The sequence below is a fragment of the Panthera leo genome, chromosome A3, assembly GCF_018350215.1.
Source record: "Panthera leo isolate Ple1 chromosome A3, P.leo_Ple1_pat1.1, whole genome shotgun sequence".
Taxonomy (NCBI): Eukaryota; Metazoa; Chordata; class Mammalia; order Carnivora; family Felidae; genus Panthera; species Panthera leo.
The window spans coordinates 72,949,514-72,973,376 of NC_056681.1; the positions used below are offsets into that span (position 1 = coordinate 72,949,514).

Genomic DNA, 23,863 nt, shown 5'->3' on the forward strand with positions numbered 1-23,863 from the left:
GAGAAGCCATGAACATTGGAGAGTTCTGACACAGGAAAGACAGACTTGGAATAGAGCTAATCCAGCAGGACCTGCCAGTACCGAATTACCACATACGTTTTTAGCAGCCTTTTTCTCAATGGCCTTTTGGCACCAGAAGTCTTGCAGCAGTTGGTGAGATGGATTATGTGTCGCATCTTGCTGAAAGGCCCTGTTTAAAGCAGGCTGGCCTGCCGGGGTGTGGTAAGGGTGAAGGGCAGGAAAATGTGAACTCCGAGGAGTCCAGGGCCAGGAAGGAGAGAATTAAGCTTTATTTTCTGCAGAGCCGAAGAATGCCCTTTAAGGAACTAAAGCCTGAGAATTTGGGGTAAAACTAGGTGAGAGGCGAAAAATCCCTTCTGTTGAAGAAATACCTTCCCCAGTTGTTTGCCGTCTCAGCTGAACTCTCAGATGTGGGAGAGAAGGGTGGTGCTAGCTCATATTTCCAGTGAAATTTCCATTGTGGGTTCCCATGTTCTGGAGGGAGGGCAGATGGAGGTTAAGAGAATGGGATCAGACTAGATCATTTTTATTCAGACGGGTCACATAAAATCCAAGTGCGGTAGGGTTAAGGAAAAGAGAAAATGGTAGAGGCAAAATGTAGTATGCCGAAGGATGTAGATTTTCTAAATGATGCTTTCTTCAGGCAAACCCTCTTTCTAGAATCTGCCTTCTTTCCGAAATCTACTTCTTTTCATTTTATTGTTTATTTTTGGCAGCGTGTTGAATTCTGTTCCTCTTCTCATCCCAGAGTGCTGTTTCTTGCTTCATTATAAAAGGTGGCATGTCACATGTCCTGCATGGTTACACAAGCTGAGTGTGAGTGTGTGGATGATCTCTTGGGACCCTCTTCCTCAGATTTCAGTGTTGTGCATTATCTCATCCTAGTGGCTTCTTTGTGATTTATAGTTTCCTCCTTCCCTTCACCATTAAAAAAAAAAGTCCTATCTCTTGTTATATTTTTGGCTACAGAATAACTCCAGATGGTACATTTTGTATAGGGGGAAAATAACAGAATTTTTCACACTTTCTGTGAATTATTTTCCTACTTTCAATTTTAATGAAGTTATTAATCTTACAAAGGACTCATTTGTAAAGACACTAATCATGAACAAACACACTTGTGTACAGTATTTAATTCCACTGGCAAAAATTAAGAGTATTATTACCCTTACGCCTTTGTATTGTTACCGTCTTACATCTTTTAGCATCAGATGCTAAGGTAATAATCCATTTTTCTAGAGATAGAATGAGTGCCAAAAATGGGATCAAATAAAATGATGTAATTGAAAGTACTTGGAAAAATACATGGCAATATAGAGATGTAAGTTACTGGTTTTTGCAGTTATAATTCTGAGTTGAGAGCTGATATGTTTCAAATGATGAAGAGCTTTTGCAAAGAGCATTCACAGAAATCCCTAAGTGGGCATGTTTTGCAAAATATTACTGAGTATGTGGATTATTTATAGAAAATGTTCTTTACTTTGAAATGATCTTTTCTCTGTGGTTTTGAATCAGTTGGATTTTTCTGGATCAAAGAGAGGACCTATGATCTATTCTTTGAGCCTGAAATAGTTTTAATCCTCACTGTGTTTCTATATGAATACAAGGAACGCTTTAGCATTCATCATCCATTCTGATCTCACAGAGCCATCCCAAGAATCTGTTTAACTTTTCTGGTTGATGATGCAGAGAACAGAAAACAACTTTCAGACATTTTCTAAACAGATCTTTTAATTCCCAAAATATTTAAAGGGTCTTCTCTGGTCGTGCTCTTAATTCAGGTAGCGCCACGTAAAAGGGAAACTAGGTAGGACATCTGAACAATCTTGAAATTACTGAAGTGGTGGCAAGAAAGTTCTTTCAGAAGTTAGTTTTCCAGAAATTTCTGATTGGGAATAAGCACTTTAAAATAACTGAATTCTCTGATTAATCTGCCACATCTTAGTTTTCCCTCAGTAGCCTAGATGGGCGTGGAGCTTCAGTTGGAATGTTGAATACTTCCCATTGCTGGGCTCTGTGCTGGCACCAGTTCTGCCCTCATGGGACAAGTGTTCAGAGGAGGAAATAGGGAACCAGTGACAAGTCCTTGTCATTGGTATAACTGTGGACACAGAATTGACATGTCTTATTTAGGTAGGTGACAGATATGAGGGGATAGGGACAGCTTTCTGAAGGATGATGACCTGAGATGACTCTGGAAGAATGAATGGTGTTAGCTGGAAATATTAGGGGGTGGAGAAGTCCCACCCGAGGGAACAGCATGCACACAGCCATGGAGAAAGAAGATAGTGTGCTTTGGGGAAGTGTTCTGCTATGGCTGGCATGGAGGGACTGTGTTGAATGTGGCTGAGGCAAGATGAAAGAGGTCTTACATACATTGAAATGAGGTTTTACCTCAAAGATGAAGTGGGAGGCTTTGAAAGATTTTAGGCAAGTCTGTGTATTTTTCAGAGCTCACTTAAATTCCAGGATGGAAGAGAATATATTTTTGTAGGGCAAAATGGCAGAGTAGGCCATAATTCTGTCAAGAAACACTGAGGGACTTTACCAAAGTCAGGGTGATAGCTCATAATATTTAGGGGGGTCCAGAGAAACTGTTAATAATAAACCTGACTGACAGCAAAAACTGAATCCCCAAGGCATCGTGTCTGTCACTGTGAGGTTTTACCTTCACGTAGTCATACATTATGAAGAGTCTCCAAATCTATATTCAGTGGTTAAAGATTGTCCACATTATTAACAATTCTTTATAGTTTTCAAATATTTTCTGATTACAATCAGAAAATTGTAGATATTATGATTTGAACTATTGTGGTGGTCAACATTTTTTTTTTAATTGTTTTTTTTTAATGTTTATTTATTTTTGAGACAGAGAGAGACAGAGCATAGTGGGGGAGGAGCAGAGAGAGGGAGACACAGAATCCGAAGCAGGCTCCAGGCTCTGAACTGTCAGCACAGATCCCAACGCGGGGCTCAAACTCACAAACCGTGAGATCATGACCCGAGCCAAAGTCAGACGCTTATCCGACTGAGCCACCCAGGCACTCCTGTGGTGGTCAACATTCTTGATGAAGAACTGATCGGAAATTGTTGATCATATTATGTAAGAATAATTTTTAACTTTTTAATTTTTTAAAATTTACTGAGAGAGTAAAAGAGCATGTTAGTGGGGGAGGAGCAAAAGGAGAGAATCTTAAGGAGGTTCCATGCTTAGTGCTGAGACCAACTCTGAGCTCAATCTCAAAGTCGTGAGATCATGACCTGAACCAAAATCAGCAGACGCTTAACTGACCGAGTCACCCATGTGCCCCTGTGAGAATAGTCTTTTAGAGTAAATATGTACCTGAGGAACCTCATGGAAAGTAAAATTTTAAACATCATATTTTAAGTGTCTTATAGCCATGTACCATTTAAAGTAATTTTCTTGAAACTTCTGTGGTTTGAAGAATCATTTTTAAGTAGCTGACTTCTGATTTTTCTCTTTTCTAAATCCAAATTGTCTTATTAGAGGCTTTGCTTATAGACCCTTACAGAAACAGGCATTCCATATTGCTGGTGACCATAGTTAAGTTCTTAGATGTTTCCAGAGAAATAATGTGGTACTTTAAGGGCTTAAAAAAAACCCAACAACCCTGTAAAATATTTGTTTTGAGAAATACATAATTAAAGAAAAAATTTATGATTAGGAAAGTAATACATTTAAGAATTTTCCTGTGATCCTGATGCTATTCTATCCCTTGTTAACATTTTGATAAATGTCCTTCTTCCTGGTCTTGTTTATTCATACTTGCTCACATACATACAACCACATAATTATACTTTTGTTTTTATATAATTATGTTCCCTTTGTTATGTCATGAGTTGTGTCCATTTAAAAAATTTTTTTTGAACATTTTTTTTCATGGCTGTGTAAAGTACCCATATAGCACTCTTATTACTGGGCATTTAGGTTGTCTTCACCTTTTTTGCTGCTATAAAAAGCCCTGTGATGAGCATCACTGAATTCAAACCTTTATCTGAATTCTCATTTTTCTGAAGGTTTCTAAGAGGGGAATGCCTAGATCTAAGGAGTTTTATTTAACACCTGTTCTAAGGTTATGTGTTCCCAGGACCTCCTTGCAGGTGTCTGTTTGACTTCCTCCCTCCTATGACAGACAACTTTAAGCTTAAGCAAGCTTGATTTGGGTTTTGTTACTTGAACGGTTTGTTTCCCTAACATTAAAAAAAAATGTTCATTTATTTATTTTGAGAGGGAGGGAGGGAGAGAGAGAGAGAGAGAGAGAGAGAAATCCCAAGCAGTGCAGACCCTGACACAGGGCTTGAGAGAGAGAAAGAGAGAGAGAGAGAGAAAATCCCAAGCAGCACAGAGCCTGACACAGGGCTTGATCTCACCAACCACAAGATCGTGACCTGAGCGAAATCAAGAGTAGGATGCTTAACTGACTGAGCCACCCAGGCTCTCCCCTGCTTCTGTAACATTTATGTAAAATCATAGTGGTCTTTGTGCTGAGGAATCATTGGCATGCGTGTTAGTTCTCAAGCAAAGATACTCCCAGCCTGCAATAGAAATGTACTTGACTGCTGTGTAGAATTTCCTTTCTTTTCATCTGGAATGAGAATGAGATTTATTGGTTTGTATAAACTAGAGCAGAAGGGTTAATAGAAATAATAAAAGTTGTCAGACTGTTTAGCTCTATTATGCTTTTATACTTAGAGTCCTTTAAATCTGTTTAGAAAATTGTTGTGTAGTGTAAAGCATCCACAGAATATTGAATACAGTGTTTACCAGTGAAAACTCAATCTTTTGAAGTTTGGATAGAACCAAGGAGCAGTTTTCTTATAATTTCCTCTGTGTTCCAGATTACTCTTATTTTTGTATTCTACAAATGTATGCTTCTATCTGTTCTGAATTTAAATAGGTTTAAGTTGGGGGGAGGATCCTAGACTAAGAATGTTTCCACGTAGAATTGCTTTTTCTATTTTTAGCTCAAGTTGTATTTACTGCAGAATAGTCATTTAAACAAGAGGCCCTTAACTCTCACATCTAATTTTGAATCCCAGTAGAATAGGGTGACTATCAAAGGCACAGAAAGTTAGCATAACTTCCCCAAAGTCACATGAGTGGGTTACTGTCTTTTCTCGGAACATATAAAAAGAAAGGGTCCTTCTTCAAGACTGATAGAATCACAGTGTCATGCTCTTTCTCGCAACATCACTGTAGAGAATTACAGAGAAAGAAGCAATTAAATGGTGCCATCCAAATCCTGAAAAGAATGAGGCTCAATGTAGGGGAATTGGGCAGTGGATAGAGTGCAAATTTTTGTATAACTGTAATTGATATAGGCATGACTCATTTGAAGTTAAAAAAAAGACTTCAAATGTGAAGACTGAATTTTAAAAGTTACAGAGAATGATTATTCACATTATAAAATGACTCATCCCTTATAAAAGGGATTTATTATCTTTCTTTTAAAAGGATATTCCCCTAGTGCATTTGGGTACTTGTCTGCTCATTGTCTTTTGTTTTGTTTTGTTTTTTTAATTAAATTAGAATACTCCATGATTCAGTTTCTTAAAAAACTTACACTATGACCTATGATATGACCCAGGTGTTCCACTCCTAAGACATTTACCCAAGAGACATGAAAGCACGTATCGCCACAAAAACTTGTTATACAAATGTTCGTAGCAGCTTTATTTGTAGTAGCCCCAAACCAGAAACAACTCAAATATCCATCACAGGTGAATGTGTAAATGAACTGTGTTGTATCTGTACAATGGAATACTACCCAGCTATAAAAAAAAAAAAAAAAAAAAAAAGTATTGCTGTGTATAACAACAGGGCTGAATCTCAAAGTAATTATGAAGAAGGCAGACAGAAAAATTTCATACTGTGTGATCCCATTATTAGAGAATATGTAAACTAATCTATAGTGACAGAAAGCAGATGTGTGGTTGTCTGGGGGGTGGGGGGGTGTGAATACATGGAGGTGGGACAAGAGGATGGACTACAGCAGGGTATGAGGAAACTTTTGGAGCGATGGATGTGCTCATTGATTGTGATGGCTTCACAGGTGTATACATATGCCAAAACTTCTCAAACTGTGTAATTTATATATGTGCCATTCACTGTATTTCTTTTTTTTTCAATATATGAAATTTATTGTCAAATTGGTTTCCATACAACACCCAGTGCTCATCCCAAAAGGTGCCCTCCTCAATACCCATCACCCACCCTCCCCTCCCTCCCACCCCCCATCAACCCTCAGTTTGTTCTCAGTTTTTAACAGTCTCTTATGCTTTGGCTCTCTCCCACTCTAACCTCTTTTTTTTTTTTTTCTTCCCCTCCCCCATGGGTTTCTGTTAAGTTTCTCAGGATCCACATAAGAGTGAAAACATATGGTATCTGTCTTTCTCTGTATGGCTTATTTCACTTAGCATCACACTCTCCAGTTCCATCCACGTTGCTACAGAGGGCCATATTTCGTTCTTTCTCATTGCCCTGTAGTACTCCATTGTGTATATAAACCACAATTTCTTTATCCATTCGTCAGTTGATGGACATTTAGGCTCTTTCCATAATTTGGCTATTGTTGAGAGTGCTGCTATAAACATTGGGGTACAAGTGCCCCTATGCATCAGTACTCCTGTATCCCTTGGGTAAATTCCTAGCAGTGCTATTGCTGGGTCATAGGGTAGGTCTATTTTTAATTTTCTGAGGAACCTCCACACTGTTTTCCAGAGTGGCTGCACCAATTTGCATTCCCACCAACAGTGCAAGAGGGAAAAATATGGAACGCTTCATGAATTTGCGTGTCATCCTTGCGCAGGGGCCATGCTAATCTTCTCTGTATTGTTCCAATTTTAGTATATGTGCTGCCGAAGCGAGCACTCATTGTATTTCTTATATGTCAACTATACCTCAGTAAGTCCCCTCTCCTCCTGCCTACTGGTTCTACCACTCTTTTGCATCCCTCCCAACCCACTCAAAGTCAAGAACGTGGGCAAGAATGGGCCAGCATTGTAGTCTGGGGTACAGAATGCTGTGCTAGATATGGGCATAGGGGTACAATGAAGACACCTGCAGGAGGTGATCTTGAGCTGATTAGGAGAGAGGGGTGTTACATCTGAATCTGGGAATGTCTGGAATGAAGGTATATGTGGTCATTCCAGGGGATGAGACTGGGGGAAAGCAGGGGCCTTGGGTGCTTATCGGAGAGTTTGAAAGCCCTGGAGCATCACTGATGGCTGGTAAGTAGGGAGAAAGACAAAATCAGCTCAAAGCCCTTGCCCATATCTGGGAAAATGAGGCAGGAATATCAGGTTCAGAGCTCAAGGAACCCGTAGGAGATGCTACTCCCCAGTCCAAAAAATGTTCCTGCCAGAGAACCTTGTTATCCAAGAGGGGACTGACTATCTTGCCAGGCTCTGCTCTGTCCGAGAAACTGCATACCACATTGGGATCCCACCTGTACAAATACTTAAAATTTTTCATTTCAAAAATCAAAGTGTTCTTTTTAGGAACTAAGAAAAATAGGGGTTTTTTTTTTTTTAAAGAAAAATGAGAAAAATTAAATTGCTTTTCATACCACCAGCCAGTGCTAACTTTTAACATTTTGGTGTATACTATTCCAGCTAAAGGTATGTTTTCAAAAAAAAAAAAAAAATAGAATCATAAACTCATTTTGTTACCTGCTATTTCATCTGATAATTGTCCCATATTTTACATATATCTATAAAATATCATTGTTTTTATTTTATGCTTGAGAGTCTACATATTTTTTATGTATGTGAGTGTGTGTGTATATATGTGTATGTGTGTGTCTGTGTATATATGTGTGTGTGTGTGTGTGTGTGTGTGTGTGTGTGTGTGTGTGTATCATTATTTATTTAACCAAGCTCTTTTTGGGAATTTTGTTGTTGTTGTTAAAAACATTTTTTAAATTCTGAGAACATGAGGATTTTATTTAAAAAGGAAAATAAAGAATCTGTAGTTTATTAAAATTTTATTCAAACATGTATTTTTTTTTAACGTTACAGAAAAATAGCCTTGGTCTACTGGATGTTAAAACCAAATGAAGGGGAGGGAGGTCCATTTCTAGAATTACACATGGGTACATACAGTGGTTCTTTGTTACCCAGTGATAATTATTTCATCTTTGCTGTTCGCAAAAAGCAGCCACTGATGTGAATTCTGTTGTTTCAAAGGAAGATTTCTTCCTTATCAGAAATAAGTTAAAAAGTAATAAATACCAGAAATAAGTTAAAAAGTATAAATAACAGTAATAGTTAACTTTTTTTAAGGTTCCATGTATTGTAAATATTTTATGTGCATTATTTCCTTTGATTCTCAAAACAGTTCTATGGAATATAGGTTCAATGATTATTTCTGTTTTACAGATAAATTAACTGAAGCACAGAGAGGCTAGTAGCTTACCCAAATAAGTGATTCATTTAGATTATGAAAACATACTCAGTGTCACATCATTCGTGTGCACAGACATGCAAATTAAAATAATACTGCAATACTAATTTATAGACCTGGAGTGATCTTAACCATAACACTTGAGGAGGCTGATCAGGGGAGAGGGGAAACAGTCCCTCTTGTATAATAATCCTGGTGGGAAAGTGCCTTTCTGTAGGGCAATAGATTTCTCTTCTAGAAATTTATCCTAAGAAAATAATGGGCAAGGTTACAATGATATTACCACATTTATATAAAAAAAAAATACTGAGCATAGTTGTCTCCTAAGTTGTGTCTTATAGGGACTTGGTTAAATAGATTATAGCATATCCATACTGTAGAAAATTGCTCAGCTATTGGAGATGATGATTTGGGCATGTGTTTACAGAAATAGGTGCTGAGTAAATAGGGGTAAACATATAGTGTGGAACATGAGGATCCAACATCTGTGTCCACTTTGAGCTCTTGGTTGTGGGTATTTGGCTCTCCATGAGGAGCCAGCATACCTGGCTTCCTCTGTTTTCTGTAGTGCCGGAGAAACTAGTCCTCTTTTGACCCAGAGAACGCATGTCCTTTCAAGGAACCCCTGAAGTTTCTGTGGGGAACCCTCTAGGGTTTTCTGAAAATAAGTAGGAGAAGAAGGAAGAGGAATGATGAATATCTTTCTTTTTTTTTTTTTTTTTTTTTTTTTTTTTGAATATCTTTCATTTAACAGATGCAGAAGCAGAATTTTACAACTGGGAAGTCCAGCCATAGCAGAGCTATGAATTTGTTTGGTTTCTCCAGCCCGCGTGTAAGCCCACTTGAGTACCTTTCCTCTTCCCATGAGACTCGCTCCACCCTATAAGTTTTCTCTTTACCTCTTTATTGTTATGGCTGTTGGTGCTAGGACTTGACTTTTGTCCTACTGGAATTTACCTCTCCAGGGTTTCATCCTCCATCAAGTCCTTGTGGATTCGGATGTTGTATTGAACAAGGATTCAGTGTGTTACTGTTCTTAGGGTGATTGAACTTTCACAACTGCCTTTTTCTTAAAGGTGTAACTATTTCGGGAATTTGCAGAAATCGTAACACCTCCCCACCCAACCCCCCCACCTTCATGACAGCTTACCATGAATCCTTCTCCAAGACATAGAACTTAAAGGCTGCCTTGATATCAAGAACTTTCTTATGTTACAGAAAGAACCTTCTGTGGTTCATTTTGAAAAATATCTGTAAATATTTTGAGAACTGAATTTTGGGAATGGCTACCCTCTGGCTGAACTCTGCTTACAAAATCCATAAATACAGGGTTTCAGTCTTTCACAGCAGGACAGGTGCAAGTGTGTGCCAGTGAGTTTACAGCCAGAGACCATTCTGCAAACATCCTGCCAAGAGAAGAGTTGAGAATAACAAGGGAAAAAAAACAGAGTTTCTGGTTGGCTTTCTTGTTGAAGACATTCATCAAGAGTCATGCTGCTGTCAACTTGCTTTTATGTATTTTTGCTTAAAGAGAAGGTGTTAGAGTCCCTATTGGAAAAACCCTTTGTGTTGTTTTATTAGGTTAGGTTAGGCCTGGAGATGGGACCTTAGGTCTGGAGCTAAACCGAAATCAAGGAGGCAGCAATAGAATTTTGCCTAAGAGCATAGATTGGTGCCTCCATTGGGGCTTTCTGCAGTGATGAAAGTATTCTCTGTTTGTGCTGTTCAATACTGTAGCCATGATCCACATGTGCATATGGCTAGGACTGAGGAGTTGAATTTTAAATTTTATTTAATTTTATTTAAATTTAAGTAGCCACATGTGGCTTGTTGCAACCATACTGGATGGCATAGGATAGTAGACTCACAATCTGGACTACTTGGGTTCAAATCCCAACTCCACTAGCTTTGACCTTTGACCTGTGCCATAATTTTCTCATCCATAAAATACAAAAGATAATAGTCCCTACCTCATAAAGGTTATTTGAGGCTTAGGCTGGCACACAGAGCTATGTATGTGTTAAATGATGCAAATATACATACCTCTATAAAGTTAAAAATTAAAGCCCGATCCACATTGTATTTTCTTTCAAGAAGCTCCCAAGCATCAATGATCAGTGCAATTTTCTCAAAACCCTTTAAATACTATGGAGATGAGTGCTTACTTTTTGCCAAGTGCTATGCTGGGTGCTGGAGATAAACATTGTGGGACAAAAGAGACCTTGTTTTTATTCCTCATCCTAATGAAATAGGTACCGTTCTAGCAGAGTATTCTCATCTGATGGATATGGAACTTTAGAACGGGATAGGACTATAGAAGTGTAGGGTGAATAAGTGTTTCGGTGTAGACTCAGAAACTTGCAGCGGCTGTGCCCGCTCCTGGCTGGCGAGTTGGGCTTTCAGCTCTCATCTTCTTACTGCTGACTCATGCTTCCCATTGCACCTGTGGGGCCAGGTGTGACCTGAGCCGCTCATTTCCTGCTTCATGAACCCGGATGTGAGGTTACTGTGTGTTCTCTTATGTAAAGGATTGATGTCTCAATTCTCAGATGATGATCCTTCTCCTATCTGGGATCTTATTTATAAGATAGTGGCAATATGATTTAGTAGTTTGGGGTTTGTTTTAATTTTTATTCTTAACGAAATAAAAGTCAAAACCCTTGTTGGTTGCTCCATTTTTTTTGGTTGGTTGTTTAACTTAACCGGTTCATGAGATTGAAAAGTCTCTGCTGGACCATGTCATTGTCACTACATTGGTTTGTATAAACTTAAAAAAATAATAATATAAAGTCCCAACATTTATAAACTACTAAAAGTGAGAGGCTTTTGAACAATAATTGATTTGACAACAAGTGGACATATGAAGGCAGGTTGACTGTTGGTTTGCCTCTCGATTCGCTTTCAGCACTTGCTAAAAAGTAGAGGGAGGGGAAGAGAATGGACCGGTTTGCTTTACATACGAAAAGTATTAAAATGTCAGCCACTGACAGAAGAAAAATTGTTTAAAGTTAAGTCTCTAAATGATGTCCTAAAAACACAACATTTGTAATTATCTAATTAAACTAATAAAGGCTACAGGTAATAGAAGTAATATGGGGCATTTTCTGGCAGATAAACCTTCGGGAACATTCACATCTGCACATGATTATGAAGCCCTGTTGTTCCTTCACCTTCTCTTTTCCTTAGCCCACATTTCTCACTATGAACTAATAGTACATAACAATAAAACCCTGGACAGCAGCCAACACAGAGTTTGGCTAACTTTGAGAGTGTTTGTGAAAGTTGAAAAAGCAATGCAGCTGTTATACTGGGTACTTTCCAATGGAGAATATGTTTTCCAGATGAAAGAGCAAATAGTAATTTAAATGTAATCAGTATTTTTGGCATCTTGGTATTATAATTCTTTTGACTTTTATGTTAATTGTTCATTTCTTAGAATTTGTTTTGTACTTTTCTGTGGTCTATAATAGACTAAAAATGAGGGAATGAATGAATGTTTTAGCCAGTTGTTCTTTGTTTTAAAAGAAAACAAATGACAAGGAGTCTCATTTGTTAGCTAAAGACTTAAATAACCACAAAATTTTCGTTAAAGATACTTTATTGTGACACTCATGTTTCAGGCAGCAAGAGGGAAGAACATCTAAATCCCAAATACAGTGTCCAAATTTTAGAACTGACTGGAAACTTTCTAGAATATTCAAGCAGGCTGCAACATCAGTGTTTATCAGGTGTTCTCAGGATGGGGCTGGCTGGAGATGCCTCTTTCTCTGACAGACTTGCCTCACGCTGTGATGAGCTCACCTTTTTCCTCTCCATCCACCACCCTAAGTGGGGAGGAGTGCAGATGATTTCCCTTGCGTTTGAGGCTTAGGAAGGCTTTTATTTCCTTTAGGCGGGAAGGGCCTCTATTTGATCAGTAAATCTCAGCCCTTAGTTTTAAAGGTCCCGATGCCCACCCACATCTGAGCCTAATTAAGTCACAGAATTACTGCGAGGGATTGTGATGTGTGGCTGGAAACTGCTGTTCCAGTCCGGACCTCTCTCTTTACAGACGGGGAAACTGAGGCCCTGAACCTTGAGGTGACTTGTCCTAAGGCCCCTTCTGGGACTGACATAAACATGGGATAATTGGCTTCCGGAAGGGATGTCACAGTCTCTGATTCTGGATTTCTGGTGATCTCCTGGGCGTCTGGCCCCTATGGAGAGCCCAGCCAAGCTGCTACAGAGGGTAGGACCCCATTAAGGAGGATGAAGCATTGATCAGCCTGTCCCTTTCATCCAAGTAGAAACTGCCCTCTATTTCCCACTGGAGCTACCACATTCCTCAGTGAGAGGCATGATAAACTGCCTCAGGTTCTCTGTTTTGTTTTGTTTTGTTCTGTTTTTTCCAGAAACAAATAGGTTTGCAATTAGCTAAAATGAGATGGCAGCTTCCAGACCAGTTGCTGTTTACCACGAAAGAGTCTTTGGTATAGCTGGTCATGTTTGCATATCTTAGAAGCCTCTTTCTCTATTACTATTCTCTAGGAAATAGTAGAGATTATTTAGGCAGTGTTCTGGATAACTGACAATTCCTAATGCTACCTGTATCCATTAAGGGTAGTTTAAAGCAATTAAGTGCTAACCTGGCTGGACAGTAAGGTACAGGTCTGCAGCATCAAAGAGAGGGATTGGACCCCTGGACCCTGAATTGGTCTGTGACTTTTTGTGTTGGAGGCTTTGTCTAAAAATGCTCTCTTTACCTGCCTACTTCTGCTGGCCACTTGGTCAGGTCTGTGCACAGTGGAGGGTGGTAACCTGGCTTGCCCCCTGGCCCAGCACAGGGCACCTGTGGCGCAGCCTACATGGGAGATGAAGCTTCTGAAGAGAGGAGAGTACAACGGAGGGGCTGGGGAGTTGTGAGACAAGAGGAAGCTGAGATATGGAGTGACTTTTGTGCATAGAGACTTTTGAGAAAAATTTGATCATATTTTTGGTTAAGTGTTTACAGCTCCCTGAAAATTTGTGCTGCAGGTGATCATTAGCATATTTTGGAATGTTTGATTGAAAACCACTTGCATTTTAAAGCAAGACTGGATTAAAGGGCTTTGGTTCATTTCCAGACCTGCTGTTGATTGTTGTAACATGACAGCATCCATTTCCAAATGTAAAACTCAGAGAAATGAAGAAAATAAAAATGCATTTTTCTTTCAGGACATGAATCGGAAAATTCATTCATCTCTTATCTAAAAGACACTCACCGGCCTCTGAAATACCCCCCTCCTCTCCATGAGAGACAGTAGCTGTGATGGGGAAGCTGGTGGTTTTCTGCTTTTTAGCCCTGAAGGCCTCACCTCTGCTATCATCTGGAAGCTGATGGTGAAGGTTTGTTATTCTTGTCAGGAGCAGGTTCCAGAGACCTAAGGAATGTAGACAGTAATGGACAGCTGGCATCAATTTAGCGCTGTGGGATGGTCAGGCTGATAGAATGGTCTAGCTGTACCTGCCTGCCCCTCCTCCATGAGGAGTTGGTTTACATCAGAGAGGGCTGCTCCTGACATTGCTATTTCTGGCAACAGAGGCATGGCAGAGATGCAAGATCCCTCCTGCTATTTAGAGGAAATGAAATAAATATTCACTTCAGAGAATACCTTTTGGGTCTGGGACTAGTATGCATGCAGGCTCCCAGCCTGCTTTTTCTGCAAAGTTCTGTACATAAAGATTAATGGACTCAGTCTGAAGTCAGACAGAAATGTGTTAATGAAAAATCTATCTCATTGCAAAACCAAAGGTAAACTCAGGCTTTGCTCTGTGTGTGTGTGTGTGTGTGTGTGTGTGTTTTCTTCTTGGAATGTACACTGAAAGCAAGGGGGAGGGTCTCCTCCTTCTTCATTTGTAAAGCCTGTGGAGCTGGCTAGCAGGAACTTTCTGGAACTTCTTGAGGGAGGTTCCTAGAGTGTGTGGGAGTGGTGAGCAGTCTCATTGAAGAGGACCAATGCTGATTGGCTTTGTCCTCATTAGGAATGAAGAGAGACCTCTGCACAGACTCCTGAGCTAGTACATCAGCCAGCTCATCTCAAGGAGAATGCACTTGATGTCACTGCCGTGTTCCCTCTGTGGTCATGAGGCAAGAGGAACACTGATACTCCCTGGCTGTGTAGCTGGCATATTTCCTGGCACAGTAGTCACTCTAGATTTTACACGGAGAGGGGTTTTAACAGTGGGGTATGTTTTAGTCTTCTGGTCAGCGATTGCTAAGTTAAAAAAATCTTCTTGCCCTGTAGAGCATACTTTACTGAGCTGATTAATTAAAAAACAAAAAGGCATTTTTGGATCCTGGTCAACCAGTCTCACCTGCCCCCAAGACTGGAGTCTCCATTCTGATGTCTTATACTCCATTTCTTTGCATGCTCCATTTGAAGATAGAAGGATCTCATGGGAACTTGGCTAGTTTTTAGTAGACTGTGTAAACCATTGGCTGCCTTCCATAATGTGAGGGGTCTCTGCCCACCTGCTTAGTGCCTTTGCAGTCAGAGCAAACTAAGCAGATCAATACCCTCCCTGTTGTCTTCCAGTGAGGCAAGATGTGTTTTAAAGAAATCTCTGACACTGGCTGCCTACTCCTTCCCCCTGGAGGGTCTGAGGGATTTAGCAGAATTTAAAAGTATCCAAGGCTTACAGGCAAGAAATCTCCATAAGTATGGCAATTACCATTCTTGTAAGTCACCATTTTGATCCTTGCTCTCACAAACAGGTGTCTCATTCCTAGTCTTTGAACATAGCAACCCTTTTTGAGCAAAATGGCAGTATCAAAAACACACGTACATCACCAGAAAGCAAAACCAGCCAACTTCTGGCAGAAAAGCTGCTAAATGACTAATTCTTCATCATCCCATAGCTGAGTATGATTACAGTGAAGTTTTCCCACACTTTCTTAATGCTTCCAAATGTATTCACTTTTTTCAGAAATGTTATGGTGCAGTCGTGATCTGCCTCTAGAAAATGGGTGAGAAAAGGACACATCTAGGAACTGCATTTAAAACAGCCATAGCAAAACCAGTTCTCTAGCTGATTTGGTACCTTGGTTATTTGATCTGGTTTGTCACCCTCGTTAATGATGAATTTAAAATCTGATCAGGGGGATCACAGAGTAATTTTCTTAAGGAATCCATTTGAAATGCAGCACCCTTCTCCCAAAACTGAAGAAGCAAAGAGAGGTTTTCATTTAAGCAGTGTAAACAGAGGGTTTATGAAGCACAAGCTGTTTTATATTCTGACATTCTGACTTTATTAAATAAAAACTTTTATACATATATTTAGGTATCAGGAATGTCTCTACATTTTGCAAAGAACCGTCCCAGACTCAATAATATGCTTTGGGTCACAGAGATGTTATGCCAGCATAGGCAGTATTTTCTAATTAAATAAAGGGTTTTTTTAATGAACATAGGTTTTACTTGGTACATTATGGTATTAATAAAAGTATAAAGTTGCCTAATAAAATAATTGTTTTGATAAATATTTTCAGTGGTGCACTTTAATGTTTTCATCAAAATGACTAAGCCTGGGTGGCTTAGTCAATTGAGCATCCAACTCTTGATTTCAGCCCAGGTCATGAACCCAGGGTCATGGGATCTAGCCCCTCATCAGGCTCTGCATTGACTATGGAGCTTGCTTGGTATTCTCTCTTGCTCTTCTCTCTCTCTCTCTCTTCCCACTGCCTCTCTTCCCTTCTCACACTCTCTCTTAAAAAAAAAAAAAAGTAAAAACCAGTTTCAAAACTGTTTGCCAATTTTTTTTTCTACTGGGGTTGTGCAACTCAATGAAAATATTTATAAATGTTTGCAGAAGAATACTTTTGTTTTAAAGAGAATGCAAATACTTTCCTTATATGGAAACACAAAGAATGGCTATAATTAAGGTAAGAGAGATCATGTTAAAAATAGGAATGGAAAAGTCATTCTCTTGAAATATCCTTTAAGCCCCATCCAAGAGAGAGTATCGTGCATACCTTGGGAACTAAGTTTTGAATACTGTACTATTACTACAGTGTACTGGTTGTAAGAATGGTAAATACTTTGTGGTTAACCAAATCCTAGGGGCCTGCTGGTTGGAAGGGATCTTAGCATTCATGTAGCCCAGCTTCCCACACAGTAAGTACTTGGTTTCCTCTGTAGCTTCCCTGTCATATGGTACTTCCCCCACCCTGTGTGAACTGCTGGTGATAAGGTGAGCTCCCTGCTCTCTGGCCAACCCTCTGCATTTTTTGGAGAGCTCTAGTTGTTAGAAAGTGCCTTCTAACCCTGAGTCACTATGAATTTGTTGCTCCCTGTCTGCCAAGGAGTTTGTGCCAGTGCCCACATGAGAGCTCCTGAAGCTCTTCTTAAGGGTAGATGCCGAATGTCCCTCTAAGACTTGTTCCCCTGTGAGGTCCTGGCTCCTGGGCCTGGACTTCCAGGTGTCTTCCAACCTGGCTACCCGCTTCTCAGCACTCTAGAGTTGGTCAGTGCCCTGGGGTGATGACTTCATTTCTAACAACCAAGCCACCCATGTTTGTACTGTCTTTTCCTGGCACTTCATGTTGAGCTTACCACATTTTCTAAAAATCTTTTTTTTAAGTTTATTTATTTGAGAGAGAGAGAGAGAGCGTGCGCCTGAGTGCACAAGTGGGGGAGGGCAGAGAGAAGGAGAGACAGAATCTGAATCAACAGAATCCACGCCATCAGTGCAGAGCCCCATGTGGGGCTGGAACTCATGAACTGTGAGATTATGACCTGAGCCGAAACCAAGAGTCGGACCCTCAACCGACTGCACCACCCAGGTGCCCCTGAGCTTGCCACATTTTCTTTGGAGTGCTGTCAGTTTTCACCTCTTCCAACTTTGGGTACTTAAAATGGAGTACCGATTGTGTTTTTGAATAGTTTTGAGTCTCTTCTTTGTCCGATGTCCTTCACTGTGCTAAGTATACTTTCTGAGGTTTCTAGGTATACTTTCTGTCTGGGCCCTGGGTTATGGACCTGACCCACCACACTTTTCATCTTTGACTTGGCACCCTTTGACTATGGCTCTTCAGCCGACAATGCAGTTTTTACTGAGGAAATTAACCTCTGTAATTTAAAGTTGAAGTTGTCATTTGAAGTTTTTCTTCTTGGTCAGTCAGGGACGTTAAAAGTTTTAATGTAAATATAGTAAAATTATGCAGACAATTCTTGATCATTTAGGAGTTTATTCAGGTTTTGTTTGAGTTTTGCTTTCATTTGAAAAAATTTACCATTCAATACATGGACATTTTTTTTTTCTTGATACAGCAGATTTCATAGGGAAAGTGCTTATAATACTCGTGGAAGGTGAAAAATTTTTTTTAAGTTTATTAAATGTTTATTATCTGCTATGTGCTAGGTATTATATCTACGGATACATTGATGAAAAAGAGAGAAATGCCCAACTCATGGAGAGTATAGTATAGAAGGTGAGATAGTTATTTAACAAATAATTACACATGTAATTACTTAAACGCTATAGGTATGTGCCATGAGGAGAAGATACCAACAAGAGCATATAATAGAAGGCCATGGGTTGGGACTGGGAGCTTCAGAAGAGCCTTCCTAGAGAAAGTAATGTTTAGGCCGACCTGGTTCTGTTGTCCCAGTCTTTAAAATCACGAGTTACTGAGAGATAGTAGCTCTGTTGCTAATGAGATTAGTAAGCTTCCCTTAATTACAGGAATCTTTTCGAATCGGCATTAGCATTTGATGGCAGGAAAGACAGCGTCAGAGTTCACTCAGACATCCCTAAATATCCTGCCACCCCCTGATTTTCTGCCCCCTGATTTTCTCTCTGCACAGGATCATAGAATGCTAACAGGATTTATTGCCTCCAGTTCTCTAATTTACCCTACCATCCTGTTCATTCTTCACTCTGTTGCTGAGTTTGGCAAAAGAAGTAACTAACGTATTTGAAAGCATTTGGAAGCAGGAAAAACAAAGTGCATGTTATGTTGTAGGTATTTTGGGAAGTAGAAAACTGGTTTATTAATAACATATTTCAAGGAGATAAAAGTCTAGGCCTGATTTTGTTCAGGCGAGGAGTTCAAAAATGCAGTTTCCAAAATCATATCAATAGGGAGCTTTTAAAGGGAATGCTCTGGATGCTCTAGTTCTTGTTCTTTTAAGCCTATTTTCTGCTGTTGGGGGGAACAAGGAAAGTTGGTGGTTTCCTTTGCTCTTGAACCTGATTAAGGACTTCACCAGCTGAGACCTTATTTTCATTTTGAAGTGATTTGAGCAATAGCAAATTTGAATTGCAGGCCCATGCCCCTGTAAGCTTTGGGTAGGCCATGCTTTAATCTTGGCCTTTGTGAGAAGTTTGGTGTGGGGTGCTGAGCTGACTCAGTCGGTCAGGTTAGGGTCTGGCCCTGTGGTAGATGTACTTGTGTTTGGTCTCCTATGATGAAATGCATGCTCTTAGTTATATATCAGAGAGTTTCTCTGTCATTCTGAACTTGAGGGAACATTTCAAACACTGTGACTCCTTTTTCTCATATATCAACGTTTAAATATCCTAGAAATCCAAAATGGATCTCCACATTTACTTTAACTGACCTTTGTTACCAAGGTTGATACCGAGCTCCTTTGGAATCAAGCTTTTGAAAGTAATGTGCAGAATTCTAATGGAGTTCAGCCTGTATTAATTGTTAAACGTTGTTATTTTTTTTAAAGTTTTTCAAATTGATCAGTTCTAAACAAATTTTAGTAATAGAGGTTTGATCATATTAAAACGGCAATTATTTGAATGTTATTTTCTGAAATTAATGTCAATTCTCCTTTTCAAGTATCATAGCCCAACCTTTACTCATTTTGTTCATATGAAAGGTTACAGATTTCTAAGTAGCTTTGGGAAACATTCACCAGGCATACATAGGGGAAAGGCTTGTTGCCAAAGTATTAACCTGAGCAACGAAAATTGTTTGAACTTCTCTCTGAGAAAACTTAACTAGAGATATTTAAACCTTTGGAAATTTGGGTATTAGACAAGCCTAGGGTTTTGGTCATTTTGCAAAGGGAAATGATTCTTAAAACATTACGTATTAAGATACATGTATTTATTTATCCCAAATGAGATTGTGAAATTAGTGATTGCTCCATTCCTATTCAAATATGATCTGTCTTATTTTGTAACATTTGAAAGCAAACTTCTCGTAAAAACTGTTCCTTTTCTAAATGAAACTGAGTGAAGAGAAGGTTCTCACATATGTAACAATGAGAATTTTATTGGGATCCAAGATACATATGATTTAGGCAGAAAAAAGCATTGTGTTTCAGAATTGCTCTGGAGTTAACACTGCTCCTGGCACCTGCCATTTTAATTCATAATTGTTTTTGAGCACCTGCTGTGGCTTAAGTCTGATGCTGGTGTTGGCGGTATAAAAATAAGCAGAACAGAGAGGATCCTGGCCCTCATGGAGCTTAGGGTATGTGTGCCTCATTCATCATTTCCCATAGTGTTGTTTTTCATTGCCATTTTATATATTTCCTTCATTTGATCACTATTCCAGGAAATAGAGGTACTCATTTTCGCTTGATAGATTTGCAGAGGATTTTGGCAATGGGCTACTCTAGAAGGAAAACTCTGCTTTCCAAATAGAAAGCACATTACTGCTCCTCTATTGTTCCGGTTAGGCGCACATGATACTGACTTAGGAAATTTCTCAAATAAGGCAGTGAAATGCCAAACTTACTGAAATTCAGGATCAGCACTTTGGCAGCAGTGCCATTAGGCCTATATTCTAATGTAATTTAAAACTGTCTGGGAATAAGGGTAAGACCAAAATAGTTACTTCTAATGGCTCAGAAATCCCACACTGGCTATCATATCAGATCGTGGTGTTAGGTCTGCATTCATTGAGTTAATGATTTCAGTTTTAATTGCTTCTCTCTGTAAGGAGACAAAAAGAAGTTTGGTCTTTAGCTGCCGATAAAGATAGCCATATGTTTAGTAGAAATTATTGTATTATTTTTTTTTGTTTGATTCAAGTTAAGTGATTTTGAGGCATATTAGGTAGACATTGCAAAAGCTTTCTTTCTAAATAAAAAATCTTTTGTTTTCAAAATAAAAAATCTTAGTCTAGATCTGTTTTCAAAATAAAGCTAGTCTAAAAAAACTTTCAGGGCTTGCAGATTTATATTTAGAATTGGGTGATATCATAGGTAGGCAGAGAAAATAAATTAGGTACTTCGTTTAAAAATTTCATTTACAAATAGTAAAAGAGGATAAATTTCTATTCAGTGTATTAAGAATTTTCCTTTCATTTAAAACAGTCAAATAATAATTCTGTTTATAATTCCACTGGTTTTTGTGCAGCTTACCCTATAAAATAGAGGAAGGTCACAGCAATGCCTTGTTTCCCCCCCTACATTGTACTCCTCCTTGTTGTAGAAATCTGTTCTTGGTCATTGTGTAATGTAAATTGTTAAGCCATAGTGATGGATTTTTTAAATAGATTGCTTTAAGATAAAATGAATTATGGTCAATGTATTGTTTGCTAGTGAAATGTTTTAAAATAATTAATTTCCTTTACAATAAGGAAAGGAAATTTCCTCCTCCAAATAGTAGAGCCTGGCTTCACGTGCCCATGTTAAAAAATAAAATTTGTTCCTAGGACTTTGTTCATAAAACTAAGCATCAGCCTTTTGGGGGCATCTTTTACTTGTGTAGGAAAGAGGTTATTTCTAAATATTGGAAATGAAGTCCCTTTGAGCTGCTATAAAAAAAAAATACCATAGATAAACAGCAGACATTTATTTCTCATGGTTGTGGAGCCTGGAAGGTCCAAGATCAGGGTGCTGGCAGATTTGGTGTCTGATGAGGGCCCGCTTCCTAGTTCATAGATGGCTATCACATTTCTGTAACCTCTCCTGGAAGAATGAGTGAGGTTACACTCTGTATCTGTTCTATAATCACCTCCCTCAAACCCCACCTCCCAGTACACCATATTGGGCATTACAATTTAATGTGAATTGTTAGGGGGACACATTCAGTCTATAGCAGAAGGTTTGTAATAGGTGCTTTTTACTCTTAGAATGTTGTAGGGAGAAGGTGGCTTAACCATCATCATTTCTCTAAAGCACATACATTAGTGTTTGGGAAGAGTAGCCACTGTGAATTTTTATATCAGAAACATGATGAATAGGACCTTTGGTATATGAAATTCTAATCCTTTCTACAAAAAAAAAAAAATTGTTCTTCGTCTTCCTGTCTTCTGTGGCTGCCTTCAGGTCTTCATTTACTTAAAAGTGATACATGTTTTCTCTTAGCTTGGATGGTGCTTTTTAACCTTTTTTTCATTATTCCTGTTCTCTACCAGGAGTCTTTTAGACATTTTTCCCCCTAATCTTCCATCCATGAAATTTTAATACTACAAATACTCCATATCTCTGTACTTAACATTGGAAAGAGTATTTTCCCCCCATTCCCAAAATGAATTTTCACTCTTTGGGAGGAATATCACCTCCATTGAGAATGCACAATTTTGGAGGCCCATTTAGGTCACTTGCTGCCTTAAGCAGTAATTAGACTTTGAAGAGGGCTAATCTATTTCCTAATTTATTTAAGAACCTTGAGTCCATTAGATTTTTTTTTTTATATAGACCACTATTAAAGGTTTGTGCTTCAAAATGTTGGCTAAGTCATTCATTTAAAACATGGGCTATGGAGTCCTATATACTGGATTCAGATCCCCTTGGCTTCTTCTTTTCCTTGCTCTGCTACCTGGAGCAAAGCCTTAGTTTATTCATAGGGCTCATAGGGGTGCCTGGCTGGCTCAATCAGTAGAGCATGCAACTCTTGATCTTGGGGTTGTGAGTTCAAGCCCCATGTTGGGTATAGAGATTACTTTTAAAAAAATAAATAAATAATAAAGTAGGACTAATAATGATATCTTCCTCAAAGGTTTCCTGGGAAGGACTGAATGAAAAAGTAAGTAAAACACTATGCTCACATAAAGTAAGCCAGCATGAAAATTAAGCTATTTTAAGTATTAGCATTTTCTTTGGTTGTTAAACTCGTCAGCTCTCTGCATTTTAAAAATTAGATTGAGTTATGGCTCAGGATTCAGGGGTGACAAAGATACTATAGATGTTGGGCTCACAGCTGTGACATGGTCCAGTTGTTTAACTCTTTGGGCCCCAGTTCCCCATTTCTTTAATTAAGATAGAAAACAAGTCGGTTGAAATGTCATATATGGCTGTAATCCTAATAAACATAAATGGATTATATTTGTCCACAAAGTGACAGAAACTCTTGGATTAGATTTTAAAAATAAGAGGCTTAAAAAAAATTAAAAAAAAAAAAGGGGGGGCACCTGGGTGGCGCAGTTGGTTGAGTGTCCGACTTCAGCTCAGGTCATGATCTCGCGGTCCGTGAGTTCGAGCCCCGCGTCAGGCTTTGTGCTGACAGCTCAGAGCCTGGAGCCTGCTTTGGATTCTGTGTCTCCCTCTCTCTCTACCCCTCCCCTGCTCATACTCTGTTTCTCTCTCTCAAAAATGAATAAACTTAAAAAAATTAAAAAAAAATGAAAATAGGCATAACTAAAACCTAAAACAAAATGACTATAGAAGGTAAGAGTAGAATGGAAAAAATATACCAAGTAAATATTACTATCAAAGAAGTAGAGTTAATGTGTGACTAGGGAGAAAATGGGCTATTTCCATGTTATTAGCCCACCAAGAAGACAAAATAGATATGACTTGTATTTATATGTATCCAGGGAATTATAAGGAAAATCTGATAAATCCACTCACAGTGGAAGATTTTAACCTATTCTGTCACTGATAAATAAAACAGACAGAAGTTAGTATAGAGTATTTGAAGACCACCTTTGTTAATGACGGGTAGTTATTAAACAGGTATCTGAGCATACCTCCCTCTCAAAATGGCCTGATTCTATGAATTGTTTGTTTGTATAACTGAATCATGCTTTTTGTATAGTTGGTGTATTCCTGTAAAGCAGCAAGTAAACTGGTCATTTTATTTATTTTTATTTTTTTTATTTTATATTTTATTTTTAAAAATTTACATCCAAATTAACATATAGTGCAACAATGATTTCAGGAGTAGATTCCTTAGTGCCCCTTACCCATTTAGCCCATCCCCCCTCCCACAACTCCTCCAGTAACCCTCAGTTTGTTCTCCATGTTTATGAGTCTCTTCTGTTTTGTCCTTCTCCCTGTTTTTATATTATTTTTATTTCCCTTCCCTTATGTTTGTCTGTTTTGTCTCTTAGGGTCCTCATATGAGTGAAGTCATATGATTTTTGTCTTTCTCTGACTAATTTCACTTAGCATAATACCCTCCAGTTCCATCCACATATTTGCAAATGGCAAGATTTCATTCTTTTTGATTGCTGAGTAATACTCCATTGTGTGTGTGTGTGTGTGTGTG

General features: G+C 38.8%; 1 protein-coding gene and 1 non-coding gene across 2 annotated transcripts in view; one reads left to right on the forward strand and one right to left on the reverse strand.

Annotated features, from left to right (window-relative positions):
- Positions 1-23,863, forward strand: part of SPTBN1 (spectrin beta, non-erythrocytic 1) — a 198,457-nt gene that overhangs the window by 24,191 nt on the left and 150,403 nt on the right. The gene's annotated exons all lie outside the window — the stretch shown is intronic.
- On the reverse strand, positions 6,807-6,913 carry LOC122216792. Its single transcript, XR_006201118.1, has one exon. It is a non-coding gene; the product is annotated as a U6 spliceosomal RNA (small nuclear RNA).